At 42.4% G+C, this 23,206-nt stretch overlaps 1 pseudogene across 1 annotated transcript in view; it reads right to left on the reverse strand.

Annotated features, from left to right (window-relative positions):
* The window catches only part of LOC306933939 (actin-related protein 8-like), a 105,476-nt pseudogene extending 85,727 nt beyond the window's left edge, over positions 1-19,749 (reverse strand). The window contains exons 1-6 of the transcript in view: positions 19,645-19,749; positions 8,311-8,423; positions 7,583-7,745; positions 6,715-6,829; positions 5,407-5,539; positions 4,044-4,191 (exon numbers count right to left, since the gene is read on the reverse strand). The product of the transcript in view is annotated as an actin-related protein 8-like (transcript). The remainder of the gene's footprint in view (positions 1-4,043; positions 4,192-5,406; positions 5,540-6,714; positions 6,830-7,582; positions 7,746-8,310; positions 8,424-19,644) is intronic.
* Positions 19,750-23,206: the final 3,457 nt, after the last annotated feature.

The raw sequence follows: 23,206 nt of genomic DNA on the forward strand, positions 1-23,206 counted from the left end.
GAAAGGAATCCCAGATTTCTCCAAATTCAATTACAGTTATTAAGTTGCTGTGTCAATGAAATGTATTTTGGTTCACTAGTGTATATACAAACTATTACAGGGGTGAAGAACCCACTTACGTTTATGTACAAAACAAAAACCTACACTGTAGGTGACGTTTAATCCAGATTCAGACTTGTGATAAACTGTAAAAAAAAAAAAAAAAAAAAAAATCATGTACCTTTAAAAGACCCCCCAAATGTTATGCTTCATTTCAGACAGAGGCAGTGAGAGGCAGGGGAGATATATAACATTGTATGGATTTATACCACCAGGACATGCTTATGCGCATGTTTGGGCAGCGGTGGCCTAAGGGTTAGAGGAGCGCCCTTGTTGCCGAAAGGTTGCCGGTTCGATTCCCCGGACGGGCAGGAAAAATCTGGGTGGGGAAGTGATTGTCATCCCTCACCCAACACCGCTGAAGTGCCCTTGAGCAAGGGACTGAATCCCCAACTGCTCCCCCTGGAGCTGCTTAGTGGCCAACAGTATAAGACTGTGGTTGTACTGGTCAGCTCCCAGGTTTTAATGTGTGTGTGTGTGTCTGTGTTTCTATGTGCAGGGCGTTGCTGAAAATGAGCACCTGTGCTCAGCTACTTCCCTGGGTAAATAAAGAATAATAATAAATAATAAATTAGTTGGCAACCATTTCATGTTTATCCGGCCCCCAAAGGATGTGTTGGAAAAACAATTGAACTCAGTTTAACAGTATTTTCTAATCTTCACTCTGGTTCCTCTCTCTCCCTCCATCTCAACCAATTGAATATCCAAATGAAACAATGAAAATATTTCAGAATGATTCTCTTCTATGTACTTCATCGTAAGACGAATAGCGGAAAAAGACGATATACAAGCTCAACGCATTTGAAATTGTTTTTTTGACTGCCAAAGGGGGAGCCTCCCTCTCCTCCACATGAAGGTCCAATCACAGGGTGAGCCACAGAGCAGTGCCCCTTTGGGGCATGCTAGGGACGCAATGCCTTGCTCAAGGTCACCTCGGCAGTACAGTGACAAAATATGAGACTTGAAGCCTGTTTCTCTACCACCATACTGACTCGATCTGTCTTACAGTACAGTATGTAGTGCTTTGTGTTATTTGTTTTACTAGTTCATTTCAAGTGGATGTTCTCGTGTTCCCAAGATATGAGGAAGAGCCTGGTGGCTCGGAATTTACCACCATTAAATACTTGCACATGAGAGCATAATACAGGTGTACGTTCTTCGTGTTCACCCGATGAATACGACCCTCTCTCGGAGCACATGTTTTCATTTCATGTGAACATTCTCTGTGGTCACTGCCACTGCCTGGTCACCAGACAAATGCGGACGCCAAAGCGATGCCACTCTCTCTGGTGGATCCACATCTCCTGGGTGGTGTCCAAAGACGCCAGCACCGCCCCGCCTTTCCACGAGATCAGACGAGGGTCCATGTCCTGCAGAAAGTGCACACAGTCACGATATCAGAATAGTGATATCAGAATATCACTAGTACTCTTAAAATATATTAGTGACCTACCATCAAATGTATGTGCCAGTGACCGATGCATGAACTTAGTAACATGCTGGATGATTTATTGATCATTTGGGTGGCATACATTCCCCATTGAATCCCCACCAAAGTGTGTACTGTACAGGGCTGTACAGTACATACAATAGTAATCTGCGGTCTAGACTGAAGCATTTGATTCGATTTTGTAGATGATTGCTATGGTTGGAATTTGGAAAGGATAGTAAAATAAGCTCCTTGTTGAACTTAAATCCTGTTTATGATTATTGTTCCAGCACAGGCATTGAGGTTCTCATTTACAGTCAGTTCATGTCCCCCTCTAAGACAGGTCTAAGTAAAGTTACCCTTTAAAAAAAGGCATTTCTGTTCTATTATACAGTATATTACATGGTGGAAAAAGAACAGGACAGAAAGGAGTAACCACTCAAGCCCAATTGTAAACATACCGTAGTCCTACGACAATAAAAATAGTTGATCTACAAACACATCGCAATGCATTATGAACTTCTACGTCTGCTTTTTGTTTTATGGGGGAAAAAATAATAACTTAGGTAGATTCGTAATCACTTCTCTGCCTACGTGATACATGCATTAAGTGGCTGAGTCACCAACTCACCAGTACCACAGAAGTGCCAACGAGGTTGAGGGCATTACATGTCCTACACAGTCAAGTCCTTGGTTCATTTAACTTTGGTTTTTTTAATGTTTTTTGGGAGGGCTTTTCTGCCTTTATTGATAGGACAGTGGAGAGAGACAGGAAACAGGGAGAGAGAGAGAGAGACAGGGAATGACACGCGGCAAAGGTCGTCGGGATCGGGATACAAACCTGCAACATGCTGTCCGGTATGTATGTGCCTATATGTGGTATGTGCCTGGACCGCTAGGCCAGCGGGCGCCCCGTTAAAACTGTTTAAGTGCCAGGGACGTTAAGACGAGCTGAATCTAATTATGCACTGATTGCCATGGACGTTAAGACGAGTTAAAAAAAAAACACTTTTTACTATTTTTATATAATTTCTTTGTGAATGGTTTGGGAATGTTTTTCACCATGTTGTGATTAGTGCGTTTGTGGACATAAAAAAAAGAAGTCTTACCAGGCCTGGTGGGGTCAGAGGGGTCGCCGCTCCCTCCCTGTCCACTCAGCTCGCCCTCCACACCGCCCCCTCCTGGTCTGGAGACGGGCTTCCTGTGCAGAGGATTTGGAGGACTGGAGAGGGTTTGAAGGGAGAAGGGTGAGGAGAGAGAAAAATGGAGATGGGAGGAAGGAGAGAGACAGGAAGAGGGTAAAGATGGGGAGAACGAAGCGGAAAGGGAGTGCACAGAGAGAAAGGCAAAGAGCAGGAGCAGACATGTAATTATTACATATATATCCCAGGGCCCACTATTTATTCAGCATTTGAGCCACCGACCACCATTTGATGACATTTAGCCTCTCAGACCCCAAAACTAAAGAATTTTGTCTTTGTCCACAATTCCATGCTGTATTTTGGAGAGAGAACAGGCAAAGGTTGACCAAAATAACACATTCTTCTACATCAGGGGTGCCCAAAAGGTAGATCGCGATCTACCAGTAGATCACAAAGGCTGTGCAGGTAGATCACATGACATGCCCCTAAAGAGTATTTCATTTAAATATATTGAATTTTTTTTTTCCCATTTTCCCATTCCAAGTGCATTTGTCTTATATTGTACAGAATGCAACACAAACTCTACTATTCCGAAGCCCCCTCGGGTACATATTTAAACTATTTTCAGCAATGGTATAATAATTGATTTGGTGGGTAGATCTTGCCGAGCTGGTCATTTTGAAAGTAGCTCTCAAGTCAAAAAGTGTGGGCACCCCTGTTCTACATGCTCTAATTGTGTAGACTTCTTGTAAATTAACTAAGTAATTCAGATGTTTAAGAATAATGTAACTCTTGAGAGCGTAAAATGAAACCAAATGGACCCGTGGTTTTTGAGGACACAGAATTGTGTATGTGTGTGTGTGTGTGTGTGTGTGTGTGTGTGTGTGTGTGTGTGTGTGTGTTACCTGGTCCTGTTTACTCTGGGTGCCCAGCAGGTAGTGCTCATCGTGAGGGTCCTCTGGGTCGCCTTGGGAACGGTACTTCAGTGATGTCATCTTCTGACCCACGATGCCAAATGTTGTAGGATAGAACAGGCCCATGGGTGCCTGAAAAGAAGAAATGTGAAAGAGAGAGACAGAGGAGTGTGTGTGTGTGTGTGTGTGTGTGTGTGTGTGTGTGTGTGTGTGTGTGTGTGTGTGTGTGTGTGTGTGTGTGTGTGTGTGTGTGTGTATGTCCTTTTTTGAACAGAAAAAAAAAAGTATTGTATTTGTGTTCAAAGTCCAAAATTCTGTGTTCTCAATATCTCTTTGCAGTTGAGGAGAGCAAAGGTAGCAATTGAATTAACTTCATGAGGTACAAAAAAAAGCACTTTTTTTGTATCATGAAGTTAGTAGGATATCACCCCCCCCACACACACACACACACACACTCACCTGGTTTAAGTGACAGAAGGTCTCTTTGAGCTGTTGCAGTAGCTGACAGTCATTGGACAGCTGACATTCTCTGTAGGGGAAGCCTGCCCTCTGCAGGAGCCAGAAGAAACTGCGAGTCACATCTGACCCACCATATGCCAGACATAACCTGCAGGCAGACGGGCAAAATAACACACAGACAAATACATAAATTGTAGATAATATATTATATTATGTATATTGTTTTTACAGTGTGACTCTATTCAGGAGGCTAGCTCTCTATATTAAAAGGGTCAGTGAGTCTGTCTTGTGTGCTTGTGCAGAGCTAATCTCACAAACCAGCAAAATGATTCTATTGTTCAGAGAAGGGAGCCAGTACAGCTCTTTGAAAGTGATGCTCAAGTTACTTTGGCATGCTTAAAGATGGAGTGCCATGATTTTTTTCCCACCCTAAAACATGATCATCAGGTCTTATTGTTATATAAGGAGGAAGAATTATTTTCAAGAAAGTGTACAGTATTTGTTAAAATGTTGTTTTTATGTGGGCACGCCCACCAGTTCATTAAGTATGCCTGGTTTGCCTGGTTTGCCTGGTGGGTGGTGATCCACCTGAACTGAAGCCGCACCCACAGCTGTAGTTGTATGATGTTAGGGGAGGGGCTGATAATGTGATTTCACTATATTACTGTTTTTTTCATTGGCACGTTTGACTGTCAAGGGTTCAGCCTCCAGGAAGAAACCCTAAATACAAAGGGAATACATCATTGTACATAAAAACGACTCCAGGGTGTCTAATGAAGTACTGTCACCTCAGACACATGAAAAACTGGAAAAATACAGAAATTGTGGCACTCCATCTTTAAGTTCAGCATCTGAAGATAAACATCAACAACCAACAACCATCCATGAACTAACTCACTGCGGGGTCACGTCACTGTGTTGGCAAGCATGCACGCAAAACTATGGTCCTGATGGCCAAGATTACATTCATCCCTTGAGCAAGGCAAGCAAGTACTGTAGGCTCTAAGTTGCTCAGTGGTAAACGTTTCAGCATCGTTTTGCACATTTTCATATCATTCCATCCCGCGTGCCTATTTTCGGTGTGTGAAATGTAAATGAACCCATTTTGGGGCGGGAACCCCTTTTGGTGTAAGCATTATGTTATGCTTTAGCTATTGAAAAATATCAGATCTACAAGCTCGTAGCGCGCCACAAGTCTGCTATTTTTTTTTAAATCGAAGAACGACTGACATGGAAACATAGCTTTTTCAGAAAACTGTCAGGATGTAGAAGACATTTTTAGAATCTGATCTCAGGTCAAAATGGGTTAAGCAAAAGAGTACAAGAGGAAAGGTTCCATGTCGTCAGGGCTTCTAGCTCCTACCGGGAGTTGCGGTGGGACACCCCGTCCTCTACGCAGCACAGGCTGGTCTTCTGGTCCCCGACATCCACCACACAGGCACTGCTCAGCCCACTGCCAAACGTAGCGCACACCGACTCCTGGTGCACAATGATGGCTGCACGCACAGCATGGGAGGGACACAGGGTTACACTGTGAACGTGTAGTAGTAGCGGCAGCAAATAGTTTGCACGTGTGGGTGTGTGTGTGTGTGTGTGTGTGTGTGTGCGTGTGTTACCAGAGAAGCCCAACACATTTCCTGCCGCCATTAATTAATCCCTCGATTGCGTATTGCCATTGTTTAATCACGCTTATTACATGGCTTGGTTGAATGCTTGATTCTGATTGGTCAATCGCTTAATTCAGCGGTGAGTTATCTCATGATAATGACCGCTCCGCTGTATAATGACCGCTGCCTAATCAAACCCTCTGAGCACCACCAGCTGCGCGGCTGCGCCCGCTTGATTTACTGCCGTTTCCAACATAACAGCCATGTAAACACACACACTACTGACACACAATGTAATTTACAGCTAAACATTGCTCTTAAAAATGTTTTTGAAAACATTTGAGCGAGAAATAGACGAAGCAGCTGGACCCGAAAATGGATTCTATTTGATCAACTCACTTCCTTGTTTTCCGACAGTGCTTCAGCCCTGCAGCTGGGCAGACGCAGCCAGCGCGAAGTTATGGAATACTTTTTTTGTTGTGTTTTGGATCAATGGATTAATTTATGTTAGTTAGCCATGTAATAAGCGGGATAATATCTGGCTAGGTGGTCATTGTCGGGATATAATTCACCTTCAGGGAGTGTAACCACCTCGGCTTCGCCTCGGTGGTTAAACTCCCTGTCGGTGAATTATCTCCCGACAATGACCACCTAGCCAGATATTATCCCTTACGTGACACTTACTTTGAAGAGCCAAATATCCGTATCGCATTTTACTATGAAACCATTCCGTGTGTGTTGACGAAGCTGGTGCTCGTTCTCTCGGTCGGTGGTGGAAAAAGTGGACCGCGAGTATCACAGCGCCTGCTACAGGCCGTTGAAAACGCTTGTCTGGGACAAAGCGTCCTCTGCAATGTCGCTTCTGTGAGATAAAGCTGTCTGAAAACAGAGCCTGCAATGTTAGTGGATGCGCGCGCATTTTCAAAATGGCCGCGCCCATTGGGTCAGAAGCATAACAAAGCTAACGGACGGTAGATTTCGATACGATCGTATTAAAACATGCATTAATGAATACATCGCTGTTAAAACGGCTTTTCCGTTTGTGGCAGGCTACAAGATTCTACGTGTTAATATTCCTATGTTCCTGGCGGGTAAACGATTAAGAAGCAGCATGTTGACCAACTCCTTGATGTGCTGTCTGTTGTAGATGTCAGGCACCAATAGGATGCACCTGTAATACTGACAACCAATCAGAAACGGTTAACAGCCAAATAGGATACTGACTATACACTGTGTTATGCATGTAACGATATATCGATTTTCAAAAAAAAACAAAAAAACATTTGTTTAGGGGGGCTAGTGAATTATGGTGTGTGATGTGAAATGTGAGCTTTAGTCATATTCCATCATATGCAAGTGCTTTTGGAGAGAAATGAGTCACTTTCAGTAGTAGAGCACTGTAGAGGGGAGCTGTGTGTGTCTGTGACTGTGCCCAGGTGATGATGGTCGTTGATACTCATCAAGGAAGGCAATTATGTTTCTGCACTGTCAAAAGTAATGCTATGCAATGTAGTTGCTATGCAATGTAGTTAAATAAAAAATGTGAAAAAAGCTCGGGAGAAGATAAATTATATAAAATTTAAAAAACTAATTTTTCTGGAAAATATTTTTTGTTTAAAATATCGTGAAAAATCATATCGTGAACCACATATCGTGATACGAATCGTATCGTGAGTTGAGTGAATTTATACCCTGTTATAACATGTATATAACGATAAACGATGCAATGTGACATAGCTCCGTCTACAAAATGCTGTACCTCCTCCAACTGCATATACTTTCTCCATTTTCAACTGTTTTTATTGTATTTTGACACTTGCTTTGGCAATGCAAACGTGTTTTCTCCAATAAAGCTCCTTTGAATTGGATTGGATTCAAGCTCGCAGCGTCATTACAATGCCTGAATGTAACTGTAATGTTTTATTTTTTTACCTTTAGGTCTTTGAGGGGGATCTCGAGGTTCTTCTGGATGACGTGGGTCCAGATGGTCTCCAGGTCGGTCAGGACAGCGGTCAGAGAGCCCCCTGGCCCAGTGTGCACATTGAGCTGTCCCCTCACCATGGGCCAGTGCATGTCATAGCAATCTGATGGGTTGCTATGACATCAAAAAACCCGTTTTTTGGTGTTTTAACTAAGCATTATTTAGCTATTGAAAAATAGCAGATCTACAAGCTCATAGCGCGCCACCGAGTGGCGCGCTACGAGCTTGTAGGTCTGCTATTTTTGAAAAATCGTGAAAATGTGGCACAAATATTTGAATATATATATTCTTTCAGAAGACTTTTTATTTATTTCGACGTCAGGCCTAAATGGACAACACTTGTGTACCTCTGACTGTAACAAGTAAGGGTAAAGTATTTTCAACTTTTGAGTGAGTTTTCCTGTCCATTTTATATGTTATGCGTACCCTTTACCCCTAGACTAATTGGTGCGTAACAGTTGAGGCTCATACATAGTCTGGATTTTTGGTGGTTAGGTGACCACCGATCTACAACATGACGTCACGAGCCGCGGTGAAGAGCAAACCACCGCCACCGCCACAGCCCTGTTTTTACTCACCACCGCTCAACGTTATTTCAGCTCCGGTGGTCAGCTCACCACGGGAGCGGTGTTCACCTCACCACCGAAAATCCAGACTATGAATAGGCCTTTAGACACACTCACTGACCTCCTCCCCCACCAGGTGCTGAGGGTGGTGGGCTGAGCTGGTCCACTTCACCCTGGAGCTGCTGTCCAAAACGCCTGGACGGATCTGGCGGTTGTATGACCTGGCCTGTGGGCACGCGCGCGCACACACACACACACACACACACACACACACACGGCAAAAGGAAATTATGAATTGTATTGGATTGGAAAGACTTACGTATATTAGTTAGGGGCAGACAGAACTATTTTGTCCAGCTTTGGGAGACATATACGTATGAAATGAATACTATACAGACTATTATCTAAGAGGAAAAGAAACGGAACTGAAAACTAAAGAATTGCACAAATGTTTTATTTTAGTTTATCTTATTTAGGTACTTATGTTTTGTTTATGCAAGTGCAATGTGTGTGTGTGTGTGTGTGTGTGTGTGTGTGTGTGAGAGAGAGAGAGAGAGAGAGAGAGAGAGAGTGTGAGAGTGTGAGTGTGAGTGTGAGTGTGAGTGTGAGTGTGTGTGTGTGTGTGTGTGTGTGTGTGTGTGTGTGTGTGTGTGTGTGTGTGTGTGTGTGTGTGTGTGTGTGTGAGTGAGTGAGTGGGTGAATGCATTGTATATCTCTGCTGTCGGGAGGAAACCTCTTAACTCCAAAATCTTCATTTTTCAGGAAATGGAAAAACTAATTTTACATTTTTCAGAAATGGAAGAAAACCATATATCTTTGAAACAAAGCAATACTGCCTCATCAAAGTTGGTATTGTGACTTTGTATATTATTACACACTTGCATGTGTCATTATATTATCACCACTTTACCCGAATACAGCTCAAGTGGTTTTCTCTGTCAAGATAGTTCTTATCAATGACAGAAAAAACCTCTTAACTCCACTGACAATGGATCTCCAAGTTTGATTATCGCACACACGCACACACAGTATTTGTCTGTCTCACTCTCACACACACACACACATGTTTGACGCACACACCCTCTTAGTATCTGTCTGTCACTCGCTCTCGCTCACTCACATCATGTTACATGGGCACACACACACGCATTTGATCACACACACACACACACACACACACACACACACACACACACACACACACACACACACACACACACACACACACACACACACAACGCGCAATATGGGCTCTGCCATGACAGTCAGTAATAATAATAGTAAACACAAACACTTCGCATCATCAGTCTCTCTCTCTCACTCTCACACACACACACACACACACACACACACACACACACACACACACTACAGAGAAACTGTTGTTCTTTTTGTGTATCTTCCACGCGGCGCTGAGCTGCAGTCAGTGCCCCCACAGAGCAGTGGAGTTAAGTGTTTCTACCGACAGTTTGAGGTCAAATGGAGTTGCGAGCTTCTTTCAGAAGTGCTTTTTAATACTTTCTAATGGTTAAATATATTCACAACAACAACACACAGACGTAAAGGGTGTTCAGTAGCATCGATTTATGGACGAAAAACAATCCAAAACTTGGAGTTGTGAGGTATCCTCCCGACAGCGACGATATAATAATGTCAATAAAAATATTATTGATTTTTTTTTTTTTTTAGAAACAAGCCTCCTTTGGAGTTTGTTAAGTAAATGCACTTAGTTACTGTACACCACTGGCAACACCCGTTTATCTCAAAGACACCTGACTTCATATTTTGGGGAAATTGAAGGGCAAAAACAACGTGAAAAAAGAGGAAGATGATTGCTTTGAAAGGCCAGTGAAGTATTATGTTTCTACCAGTCGTGGCAAACTTCCCATTAATTAAGTAGGCCTACATGCAGGCAGCGTTCCCCCCCCCCCCCCCCCCCCACAAACACACACACACACACACACACACACACACACACACACACACACACACACACACACACACACACACACACACACACACGTCTGCATTTAAAAGAAAAATCACACTCGTATGAAGTGAGGGGCGCACACTGCATTCACATGACGTCTTACGTCGTCATTCAGTGCCCTAAACAACCGTTAAAGTCCATAGACTTGGCTGGCCATATACGTAATCTTCAAAAGCCATGCATTGGAGGGCACGGTGGCACAGTTGGTAGTGCTGTCGCCTCACAGCTAGAAGGTCCTGGGTTCGATTCCCGCTCGGGACGCTGTGGGCGCTGGCGGCGTGCTTCCTCCCCTGTGTCATCAGTGCCCATACCCGAGGCGGGGTTGGCGAAAGGGCCTTTCTGTGTGGAGTTTGCATGTTCTCCCCGTGTCCCCTAGGTTAGGTACCCTCACAAAAAACATGCAGTAATCCTGGTCTCTAAACTGCCTCCCCCTGGCCAGCCGGGGCGCCTGATGGAGGGGAAAGGAACTGGTTGGAATAACGTGTTCCTTCCACGCGCTACGTCCAACCAGGGAAACTCCCCCTTGTCAGGTGTAAAGGAGCAACTTGGACACTCAGGCATGAAGGAAGCATGAGTTCAAGTCCGTTGCTCTCCCCATGTCCCCCATATATAGGGACTAGGTTGGCGGAGGGTGTGTAGGGCCCAGGATCACATTAGATAATTGACACAGGGGTGAAAAATGGGTTACAAAATCGTGGGATAAAAGATATTATTTATATTTATTTAATATTTAAATAATACATAGTCTTCACATTACTGACCAGAGAGTGCCTGAGGACAGGCTCATAATATCTGATATCATTGTCCCATTTATCGGACAGCTGCCTGCATTTACGGGCATTTAAGGGAAGTTTTCGCACAACTGATGGAAAAACAATACTTCACTATTCTTCCAAAAACAATCGCCTTCCTCTTTTGGGACTTTAAATCTAACGACAAGTCGTAGAACAAACGCAGTTTGACGTTGAACCACGATGACCGAGGACGTGTATGTCAACATCGGGCTACGGTCAGGCCCGACCAAGAATGTCAGGTTTGGCCGGCGAGGAGAGATGGAGATGGAGGAGAAAGGAGGGAGAGGAGATATCCATCTCCCTCCAGACGACCAAGACGCCATCTATGAGACTGCGGACGATGCTGCATGGAACAACACAACACAAGATCAGCTTGGAGGTAAAAATAAAAACAACTAGAAAAAGTGCCCCTCGGGGCACAGGTCTCCACCAGGGCAGGTCAGGTTGTGGCCTCCTGGTGGCGCTATAATAGGCCAATGTGAAAAGGGTGCCATTTGTTCTTACACCATTGACGGCAATTGGATGATTTGAGGGATTTTGTTCCAAAAATGTGTTTTGCAAAAATCCACCTGTTGGTGGCGCTATAACAGGCCAATGTGAAAAGGGTGGGATATATTCTTCAGTCTAGTAGGAAAGTCTGTGAAAGATTTTCACGTAAATTGCAAGCTGTGTTCGTGATTTGAGGCTTTTTGTTTCAAAAGGGCCAATCCTGCAAACTTTGCCAATGTTAGCCAATTAGGATGGAATATGAAATATGGGACGGATCCATCTTGAACAAATAGATTATAAAGATAGTGTGTAACGATTTGCAGGATTTTTGGACAGAATCTGGAGGAGTAATGACTGTCTCTGTATCAAAAGGAGTCACAAACATGTCACTTATTTTAAAAATCTTACTTTTATTTATAACACTCTTTAAAACCTAAGATGAGTGATGATGATCCAATGAGTAATGTTGGTGTGGTGTGTTTTTCAGGCTCTGAAGACTCAAAGCAGAATCGCTGCGCCGTGGCTGCTGCTGCGGTGTTTGTGGGGCTGTCTCTGCTCCTATTGGCTGGCATCATTGTCCTGGCCGTACTCTGTGAGTAGTTAATTCTATAAACTCTGTCTGTGCCGTTGGTGGATGTTGATTGGAATACTTAGTTTGGGCTCTACTGTGAGGCAGGTGGACCGGCGTGAGGCATGCAGTGGACGGGCACATTTTAAATGAAATTTAAAAAATGTATACTACGGATCCGATGTATTGTGAGCTTGTAGATCTGCTATTTTCAAAAGATTACTATACATTTTTGAAAACTTGAAACGGGACAGTTCTGCAGTACTTTTTGAATATCAAACTTTTACCTGTAACAGAGTATTTTTACACTGTGGTATTGATACTTTTACTTAAAGGACCACTTCACACCACTTTTCAACCTATCTTCATATAATAGGTCCTCACTAAATAATCATGAAAAAAACTGGCGCAATCTTTTTTCTACTCGGTCTGTGTCTCATAGGAGGGCTGTGGGCAGTTCAGAAACCGTCCTCCAGTGACATCATCGATGGGGAATACAAGCTAATAGAAACTGCAGGCTTTCTAGTCCTGAAAAGTTGCAATGTGAAAATGGAAGCCATCGTTCTCACGATAATGAAAATCTAAACATTTTTGTAAAAATAATCTGCCTATTGATGATGTCACTGGAGGACGGTTTCTAAACTGCCCACAGCCCTCCTATGAGACACAGACTTGCCATCATGCCATTTCATCATGATTTTTAGTGAGGAGGACCTATTATATGATAGGTTGAAAAGTGGTGAAGTGGTCCTTTAAAGAGAAACGATGGCCAGGTGCCAGAGATATGGGACAAATGAAAGAATCTTTTTTTTTAAATAACGTAAAATTACGTCTTGGCACAGGGGGTTTTAATGCTTAAAACGTAACCAAACGTTCCTGGCACAGATTGTGCCACTTCAGCAAAAAAACTCAGCATCCTTATTGCAGGGATGGATGGCTTTCGCATAAAATAGCAGATCAACAAGCTCACAGGCGACGCATTGATAGCCGTTACTATGATACTTTTACTTTAAAATGCGAGTACTTCTTCTATCACTGCCAGTATAGTCCCTCTCCTCTGTATAACACGCCCCTTTCCATGTGATTGGTCGTGATTGAATCCACCCACTGATCCCTCCCACCTCCTGCCTCACCAATCATGACTCATGATTGAACCCACCCACTGATAATATATCCCTCACGCCTTCACCATTGGCTGCAGGTCCTCCACCCTAATCTAATAGGCTACATCAAACGTGTGACGTACGACGTAGGCTGGATGGCCGAAATGTTTATTGATCCGACATGTAAAGCCCTAACCACACCAAAGGGTCACCATGCAACTTCTTTGGGTCCAAGCGGTTGCAAGGAGTTAACGCTAAAACCGTCTCGACCCTTTGGTGTGGTTTGGTCCAGTGAATTCCATGCGTTGAATCATTAGGGACAACGCACGTCAACGTGCAACAGGACATATCACACCACAGGGTCAACGTGCAACAGGACATATCACACCACAGGGACAACGCTAAAACTGTCTCGACCCTTTGGTTTGGTTTGGGCTGAAGAACCAATAAAACAGGAAACTCACTCTCGCCACTCTGTGAATGGGACCCCATGACCTTTATCTGTCTGTCACCACACCCTTCTAATTACCTTTATAAATGTCTGTCACCCACCCTTCTAATTACCTTTATAAATGTCTGTCACCCACCCTTCTAGTTACCTTTATAAATGTCTGTCACCCACCCTTCTAGTTACCTTTATAAATGTCTGTCACCCACCCTTCTAATTACCTTTATAAATGTCTGTCACCACACCCTTCTAGTTATCTTTATAAATGTCTGTCACCCACCCTTCTAGTTACCTTTATAAATGTCTGTCACCCACCCTTCTAGTTACCTTTATAAATGTCTGTCACCCACCCTTCTAATTACCTTTATAAATGTCTGTCACCCACCCTTCTAGTTACCTTTATAAATGTCTGTCACCCACCCTTCTAGTTACCTTTATAAATGTCTGTCACCCACCCTTCTAGTTACCTTTATAAATGTCTGTCACCCACCCTTCTAGTTACCTTTATAAATGTCTGTCACCCACCCTTCTAGTTACCTTTATAAATGTCTGTCACCCACCCTTCTAGTTACCTTTATAAATGTCTGTCACCCACCCTTCTAGTTACCTTTATAAATGTCTGTCACCCACCCTTCTAGTTACCTTTATAAATGTCTGTCACCCACCCTTCTAGTTACATTTTATAAATGTCTGTCACCCACCCTTCTAGTTACCTTTATAAATGTCTGTCACCCACCCTTCTAGTTACCTTTATAAATGTCTGTCACCCACCCTTCTAGTTACCTTTATAAATGTCTGTCACCCACCCTTCTAGTTACCTTTATAAATGTCTGTCACCACACCCTTCTAGTTACCTTTATAAATGTCTGTCACCCACCCTTCTAGTTAGCTTTATAAATGTCTGTCACCCACCCTTCTAGTTACCTTTATAAATGTCTGTCACCACACCCTTCTAGTTACCTTTATAAATGTCTGTCACCCACCCTTCTAGTTACCTTTATAAATGTCTGTCACCCACCCTTCTAGTTACCTTTATAAATGTCTGTCACCCACCCTTCTAGTTACCTTTATAAATGTCTGTCACCCACCCGTCTAGTTACCTTTATAAATGTCTGTCACCCACCCTTCTAGTTACCTTTATAAATGTCTGTCACCCACCCTTCTAGTTACCTCTATAAATGTCTGTCACCCACCCTTCTAGTTACCTCTATAAATGTCTGTCACCCACCCTTCTAGTTACCTCTATAAATGTCTGTCACCCACCCTTCTAGTTACCTTTATAAATGTCTGTCACCCACCCTTCTAGTTACCTCTATAAATGTATGTCACCCACCCTTCTAGTTACCTCTATAAATGTCTGTCACCCACCCTTCTAGTTACCTTTATAAATGTCTGTCACCCACCCTTCTAGTTACCTTTATAAATGTCTGTCACCCACCCTTCTAGTTACCTTTATAAATGTCTGTCACCCACCCTTCTAGTTACCTTTATAAATGTCTGTCACCCACCCTTCTAGTTACCTTTATAAATGTCTGTCACCCACCCTTCTAGTTACCTTTATAAATGTCTGTCACCCACCCTTCTAGTTACCTTTATAAATGTCTGTCACCCACCCTTCTAGTTACCTTTATAAATGTCTGTCACCCACCCTTCTAGTTACCGTTATAAATGTCTGTCACCCACCCTTCTAGTTACCTTTATAAATGTCTGTCACCCAACCTTCTAGTTACCTTTATAAATGTCTGTCACCCACCCTTCTAGTTACCTTTATAAATGTCTGTCACCCACCCTTCTAGTTACCTTTATAAATGTCTGTTACCCACCCTTCTAGTTACCTTTATAAATGTCTGTCACCCACCCTTCTAGTTACCTTTATAAATGTCTGTCACCCACCCTTCTAGTTACCTTTATAAATGTCTGTCACCCACCCTTCTAGTTACCTTTATAAATGTCTGTCACCCACCCTTCTAGTTACCTTTATAAATGTCTGTCACCACACCCTTCTAGTTACCTTTATAAATGTCTGTCACCCACCCTTCTAGTTACCTTTATAAATGTCTGTCACCCACCCTTCTAGTTACCTTTATAAATGTCTGTCACCCACCCTTCTAGTTACCTTTATAAATGTCTGTCACCCACCCTTCTAGTTACCTTTATAAATGTCTGTCACCCACCCTTCTAGTTACCTTTATAAATGTCTGTCACCCACCCTTCTAGTTACCTTTATAAATGTCTGTCACCCACCCTTCTAGTTACCTTTATAAATGTCTGTCACCCACCCTTCTAGTTACCTTTATAAATGTCTGTCACCACACCCTTCTAGTTACCTTTATAAATGTCTGTCACCCACCCTTCTAGTTACCTTTATAAATGTCTGTCACCCACCCTTCTAGTTACCTTTATAAATGTCTGTCACCCACCCTTCTAGTTACCTTTATAAATGTCTGTCACCCACCCTTCTAGTTACCTTTATAAATGTCTGTCACCCACCCTTCTAGTTACCTTTATAAATGTCTGTCACCCACCCTTCTAGTTACCTTTATAAATGTCTGTCACCCACCCTTCTAGTTACCTTTATAAATGTCTGTCACCCACCCTTCTAGTTACCTTTATAAATGTCTGTCACCCACCCTTCTAGTTACCTTTATAAATGTCTGTCACCCACCCTTCTAGTTACCTTTATAAATGTCTGTCACCCACCCTTCTAGTTACCGTTATAAATGTCTGTCACCCACCCTTCTAGTTACCTTTATAAATGTCTGTCACCCAACCTTCTAGTTACCTTTATAAATGTCTGTCACCCACCCTTCTAGTTACCTTTATAAATGTCTGTCACCCACCCTTCTAGTTACCTTTATAAATGTCTGTCACCCACCCTTCTAGTTACCTTTATAAATGTCTGTCACCCACCCTTCTAGTTACCTTTATAAATGTCTGTCACCCACCCTTCTAGTTACCTTTATAAATGTCTGTCACCCACCCTTCTAGTTACCTTTATAAATGTCTGTCACCCACCCTTCTAGTTACCTTTATAAATGTCTGTCACCCACCCTTCTAGTTACCTTTATAAATGTCTGTCACCACACCCTTCTAGTTACCTTTATAAATGTCTGTCACCCACCCTTCTAGTTACCTTTATAAATGTCTGTCACCCACCCTTCTAGTTACCTTTATAAATGTCTGTCACCCACCCTTCTAGTTACCTTTATAAATGTCTGTCACCCACCCTTCTAGTTACCTTTATAAATGTCTGTCACCCACCCTTCTAGTTACCTTTATAAATGTCTGTCACCCACCCTTCTAGTTACCTTTATAAATGTCTGTCACCCACCCTTCTAGTTACCTTTATAAATGTCTGTCACCCACCCTTCTAGTTACCTTTATAAATGTCTGTCACCACACCCTTCTAGTTACCTTTATAAATGTCTGTCACCACACCCTTCTAGTTACCTTTATAAATGTCTGTCACCCACCCTTCTAGTTACCTTTATAAATGTCTGTCACCCACCCTTCTAGTTACCTTTATAAATGTCTGTCACCCACCCTTCTAGTTACCTTTATAAATGTCTGTCACCCACCCCTCTAGTTACCTTTATAAATGTCTGTCACCCACCCTTCTAGTTACCTTTATAAATGTCTGTCACCCACCCTTCTAGTTACCTTTATAAATGTCTGTCACCCACCCTTCTAGTTACCTTTATAAATGTCTGTCACCCACCCTTCTAGTTACCTTTATAAATGTCTGTCACCCACCCTTCTAGTTACCTTTATAAATGTCTGTCACCCACCCTTCTAGTTACCGTTATAAATGTCTGTCACCCACCCTTCTAGTTACCTTTATAAATGTCTGTCACCCAACCTTCTAGTTACCTTTATAAATGTCTGTCACCCACCCTTCTAGTTACCTTTATAAATGTCTGTCACCCACCCTTCTAGTTACCTTTATAAATGTCTATCACCCACCCTTCTAGTTACCTTTATAAATGTCTGTCACCCACCCTTCTAGTTACCTTTATAAATGTCTGTCACCCACCCTTCTAGTTACCTTTATAAATGTCTGTCACCCACCCTTCTAGTTACCTTTATAAATGTCTGTCACCCACCCTTCTAGTTACCTTTATAAATGTCTGTCACCCACCCTTCTAGTTACCTTTATAAATGTCTGTCACCCACCCTTCTAGTTACCTTTATAAATGTCTGTCACCCACCCTTCTAGTTACCTTTATAAATGTCTGTCACCCACCCTTCTAGTTACCTTTATAAATGTATGTCACCCACCCTTCTAGTTACCTTTATAAATGTCTGTCACCCACCCTTCTAGTTACCTTTATAAATGTCTGTCACCCACCCTTCTAATTACCTTTATAAATGTCTGTCACCCACCCTTCTAGTTACCTTTATAAATGTCTGTCACCCACCCTTCTAGTTACCTTTATAAATGTCTGTCACCCACCCTTCTAGTTACCTTTATAAATGTCTGTCACCACGCCCAACCTGCCATGTTGTTGACTGCTCTTCACGCCATGCAGGTCACCCGTTTCCCCAAAATAGGGTCCTCTGTGTCACTGATGACTAAAGACGATAACCATCAGCACAACGTTGAATGTAAAACTCATCAGTGTGTTGTTTCTCCTTCTTACAGATGGTGCATTGATCAAAGAGAAACACATCCTGCAGACCAGTTTTGACACGTTACAGAACAGACATGACAACCTGACCGAACAGACTGACCCGATAGGGGAATCAGTACCAGAGCAACCACTCGAGGAGTGTACTGTACTGAGTGAGAGAGAGAGAGAGAGAGAGTAGAGAGAGATAGAGATATAGAGAGAGAGATATTTGGAGGACACATAAAGCCACTTTGCAGACCAGTTTTAACTCCCTGACTGCACAGAAAGCCACTTTGCAGACCAGTATTGACTCCCTGACTGATGAGAAAGCCACATTGCCCCAATAAGAGAGTGACACCACATTGAGAGTGTCCCCCACACCAATCTCCACACCATGGGCGACCGGGCCTTCTGCTACACAGCCCCTGAGAATTATCTCCCCTTGTACCTGAAAGCAACTAAATATATCTTTTTAAACAAAGCATTCTCTTCATTTTATTTTCTCTTACCTAGTTTTGACTTGACCCTTTTAGTTTAGCCAAGCTGGGTCCCATGACAATGATTGTTGCATATGCTGGCTTTTAGCCTGGTTCCATTATAGCCCTCATAGATTCGTGAGAATGTAAAGTGCTTTATAAATAAATGAATAAAATGCATTATTATCATAATGTTTCCATTTCTTTGTCTAAAATGAGTTGAGGGCTGGGCGAGGGAGTGTATTGTGGGAGTGGGAGAGGACGAGTGTATTGTATAAATTTTTATATGTGCATAGGACCCCCAGACCCCTCTAAAATGAGATGCTGCATCTCAAGGGTCTTTAGTCTACTAGCCAGCCCATAGAGCCCCATTGTGAACCCCGGACATGTTGAGTACACCAAGGTTTTATGTTAGAAATGTTCAGTATGGGTCCCCAGCATGTATAAACTGCCGGATGCTAACTTGCATATGTTGAGCAATTTTCATAATTGGCATAATTAGCTTTAATGACTATAATCACATAATTATGGACAATATTTCAGCGGATAGTCCATTCTGGCTACTAGACTATCTATCTATATCCTATCAATACATTCTGACCAGATTCATACCAGACTGCTGCATGCAGACGATGGGGTCACTCACAGCCAACCGCATTGACACCAGTCATGTCCTCAAGTCTATTTTCCAACTCTCAATATAGGCCTATACTTAGGGCTGTCACGATTACAACTTTAAGTTGATGACAAATTATTGCAATTAACGATTTGTGTGTGTTTTTTTTGTATTGAACATATAGGAACGAATGAAATTATATAGTAAACACATATTCCAAAAAAAAAAGGTTTATCCTGTCAATGAGAACTATTTCCATTTCAGCACGTCATCAAGTCAATGCTATTCAAAGAGGAAGCAACAATGTGTGGTGCTGATGAGAGGAACACACACACACACACACACACACACACCTGTTCAGCTGAAACTGGCGTCCTCCGCACCCCATTTGACATCTTCTTGGACCAGATGGCCTGATCAACCATTTTAAGACCATTCTGTCTCTGTTCACCACTCTCTGGTTTCTGTTGGCGGGAGAGCAGTACAGGGCAATAGAATAAAGGTTTTTTTTTTATCGTCCACACATGTGAAAGTTAAACTTTTTCCTTCATTTTAATGAGACAAAATATGACATATGGGGTAAAGTAAAGGAAGTAGAGAGAGACAACATTTGTGCAGGCTAGGGATGTGTAAATGTGTCCAAAATGAAAATCGATTTGTATAATTCAATATTAACGATTAATCGATTAGGGGGGGGGGGGGGGTGGAGACTTTTTTTTTTAAAGATTGTTTTATTTATTTTTAAGATTTTTATTTTAATTTTTTTAATGAACCCTACAAATAAAAAATGTCTTCCCCCCAAGGGGTACCTAAGTCAAAAAAGTTTGGGAACCCCTGATGTAGATGATTAACAATAATTTGAACTCTTGAGAGTTAATAAGGGTCCATTTGGTTACTAACTCCATCTTTTAAATGAGGACCACTGGTGGTCCCTGGACCAGTGTTGAGCCAATTGACCACCATAGCAACCCCAGCCTAGGCCTAATTAGGTAAATTCCCAACACCTGCTAAATCCTCCAAACCTGTATCTTGATTGAATCAATCTCCACTCACACTCAGTCACTCACACTCCTCTCAGTCATGCAGCTACACAGACACATCCCAGGCACACTTTGGTAGGCCTATAGCCCTGTCCTGTTTGGATGACAATATTGCCTTTCCAACAGATTTTCATAAAAAAAAAAGAAGAAAAATCATAATCGATTTCGGGTCCTATTAACGATAATCGATGAATCGATTAATCGGACCCATCCATAGTTATTAAGTGCTGTGGAACAAGGAGCCATATTATAGTTAACCCATTTAGACCTGAGGACGATTCTACAAATGTCGTTCTCAAACATTTTCATGTCAAGGACCCCCAAAAATATATATGTAATTGGCCGCCGACCCCCATCTGAAAATATGTAGTTCCAGCCTCCAGGGACCCCCCAGAAGCAAAGATTTGAGTTAAAAACGATCACAATGAAATAATATATATTCAAAGATTTGCACCACATTTTCACGATTTAAAAAAAAATAGCAGATCTTACAAGCTCATAGCACGGCACTCGGTGCCGCACTATGAGCTTGTAAGATCTGCTATTTTTTGAAAAATCGTGAAAATGTGGTGCAAATCGTCCTGAATGGGTTTAAAGGCAGGAAGACTAATAATGACTAAATTATGTAATGTCCAAAATACGATCATTAGTAGTAACTTACATTCAGACCCTCTCATATTGTCTCCACCAGGCCGAAGGCATGGGGAGAGAGTATGTTTTGCACTCCGTCCGTCCGTCCGTGTGTCCGTCCGTCCGTCCGTCCGTCTGTGAACAGCTAATCTCCGGCACCGTTAACCCGGTCGATGCCAAATTTTGCACACACACTCCCTGGATGCCAACGATGAACCTCAGAATGGCCTGTTATAGCGCCACCAGGAGGCCGCTTTGTGCAAAACAAGTTTTTGGACAGTACACCTACAGATTTTGTCCAAACATCACGCAGATTGGTACACAGTCTCTCTAGAGCCATTCAACGAAACAGGTTTTTCAGATTTCTCAGACTCCATCCTGATTGACTAAGATTGGCTTCCAAAGTTCGCAGGAGTGCTCAGTTTCAAACAAAATGCTGCAAATCATGAACACATTGTGTGATTTCCGTGAAATTGCGCACGCACATTCCCACTAGGCCGAGGAAGAAATGCCACGTGAACATTTTCAACTCAGCTTCATGGTGGCGCTATAACTGTAGACAGGTGCAATTATGGTTTGACCCTAAAAAAATTGCAACAGAAGGTTTCTCAACTGTTTTGTGTAGTATTAGGTGTCCTTAATAACATACTAAAAGTTTACCAAAGTTTGACCATGCGAAAGGTGTCATTTTCAAGATGGCCGCCGCCAGTTCTTAAAAGACCATTACTCATCCATTATTCATCCTAGACAAGTAATTTTGGTGTCTAACCCTATGTTTTAGTTATGTAGGAATCCAATTAGCTTATATAAATTAGAGTTATGATTATAATAACTAGTGTATTTGAAAAAGTGGTTATAAGGTGGTTATAAGTGGTTTTAAAGGTTCAAAATGAACGCTTTCCAATATAAATTTACATTTATCCTTTTTCCACGTGCCATAATGCCCATCATTGGTGATTTTACTTGTAATTCAAATTATGTTGAAGCTTTCAACAATTTACTTAAGGAATAAATGCATTATTACTGTGTGGTACTGTGAAATTAGTCAAAACAGGGCCGCCACGTGAAGGCTCAGTACCGCTAACCCCTATTTTTTTTGTTGCTTTTTTCATACTACACCGTTCTATTTCATGGTTTCTGACCATGAGAGACTCAATGGAATACCTATTTTTATTATTGGGTGTGTCTGGACCCTTATTGTGCATATTTACAAGATGGTGGCTACCCGAAATAGTGCTTTACCATGATTTCTACCATGATTGTTGACTGTTTTGACAAACACAAGCAATATTAATCCATTGGCTAAGATTCATGGCACAGAAGGAACATATTTTCTTGAGCTTGCATATTGTCAAAATGGCTGCAAACATGAAAAAGAAAAGAGACATTACATTTCCTGTCAGATCCTATTACCCAGGGGGGCAAACCACCCCTTTTTGGATACCTGCATTTGCCATAACATCAAAGGTTGACCACCAGAAATATCTATGACCCAATAGAATCACAACCTATATGGACACACCGGTCAATTTCTTTGCTGGAAATGCAATATGGCCACCACAATATTAGCCCCCATTAGCCTATAATGCAGGTGAATAGGGCAACATTTTTAACTGAGGGATATTTCCACGAAACTTCACAGGTTGATCAATGATATGAATACCATAATGGTTTGTATTGGAAGTTTCCATGATATCCAATATGGCCACCACAATACTAGCACCCAGAAAATAGGTTTGGCTTCTGAACCAGATGAGCTATAAATACAAACTCATGGTTTCTAACCACGAAAGATATTATTGTTCTGGGGTGTTTCTTTGCAGAAAGACATCCCTCTGGCTGTATTTTGGTTTTGTTCTACTGTTTGTTGGAATTTCCTCTGTTTATGTTGACAATCATCCCTGGCAGGGACGTGCATCGCTGAGTATGGATGGTCTCTCAGTGACGGGAATGCAGTCCCCTGTCCATCTACAGAGCCAGCCTGGCCTATGTCAATGAACAAGACAATATCATGTAGCTGTATCAAAGGCTGCCAGAAAATCTGTTCATGTGCCAGGGACTGGAGACAAGATGCAGCAGGGGCTTCACTCCATTCCTGACTGGGAATGTCTCAGATGCATGCATCATTCTGTGTGCTCTTTATGGGCCCAAAACCACTGGCTCAACTCCAGTCCACTCCTCTGACAAGTGTCCTGCTCACTGACAAGAGTGACATCCTAGCACACTGGGAAGAGCACTTCAGTGA

This window comes from Electrona antarctica (assembly GCF_951216825.1).
Source record: "Electrona antarctica genome assembly, chromosome: 2".
Lineage (NCBI taxonomy): Eukaryota > Metazoa > Chordata > Actinopteri > Myctophiformes > Myctophidae > Electrona > Electrona antarctica.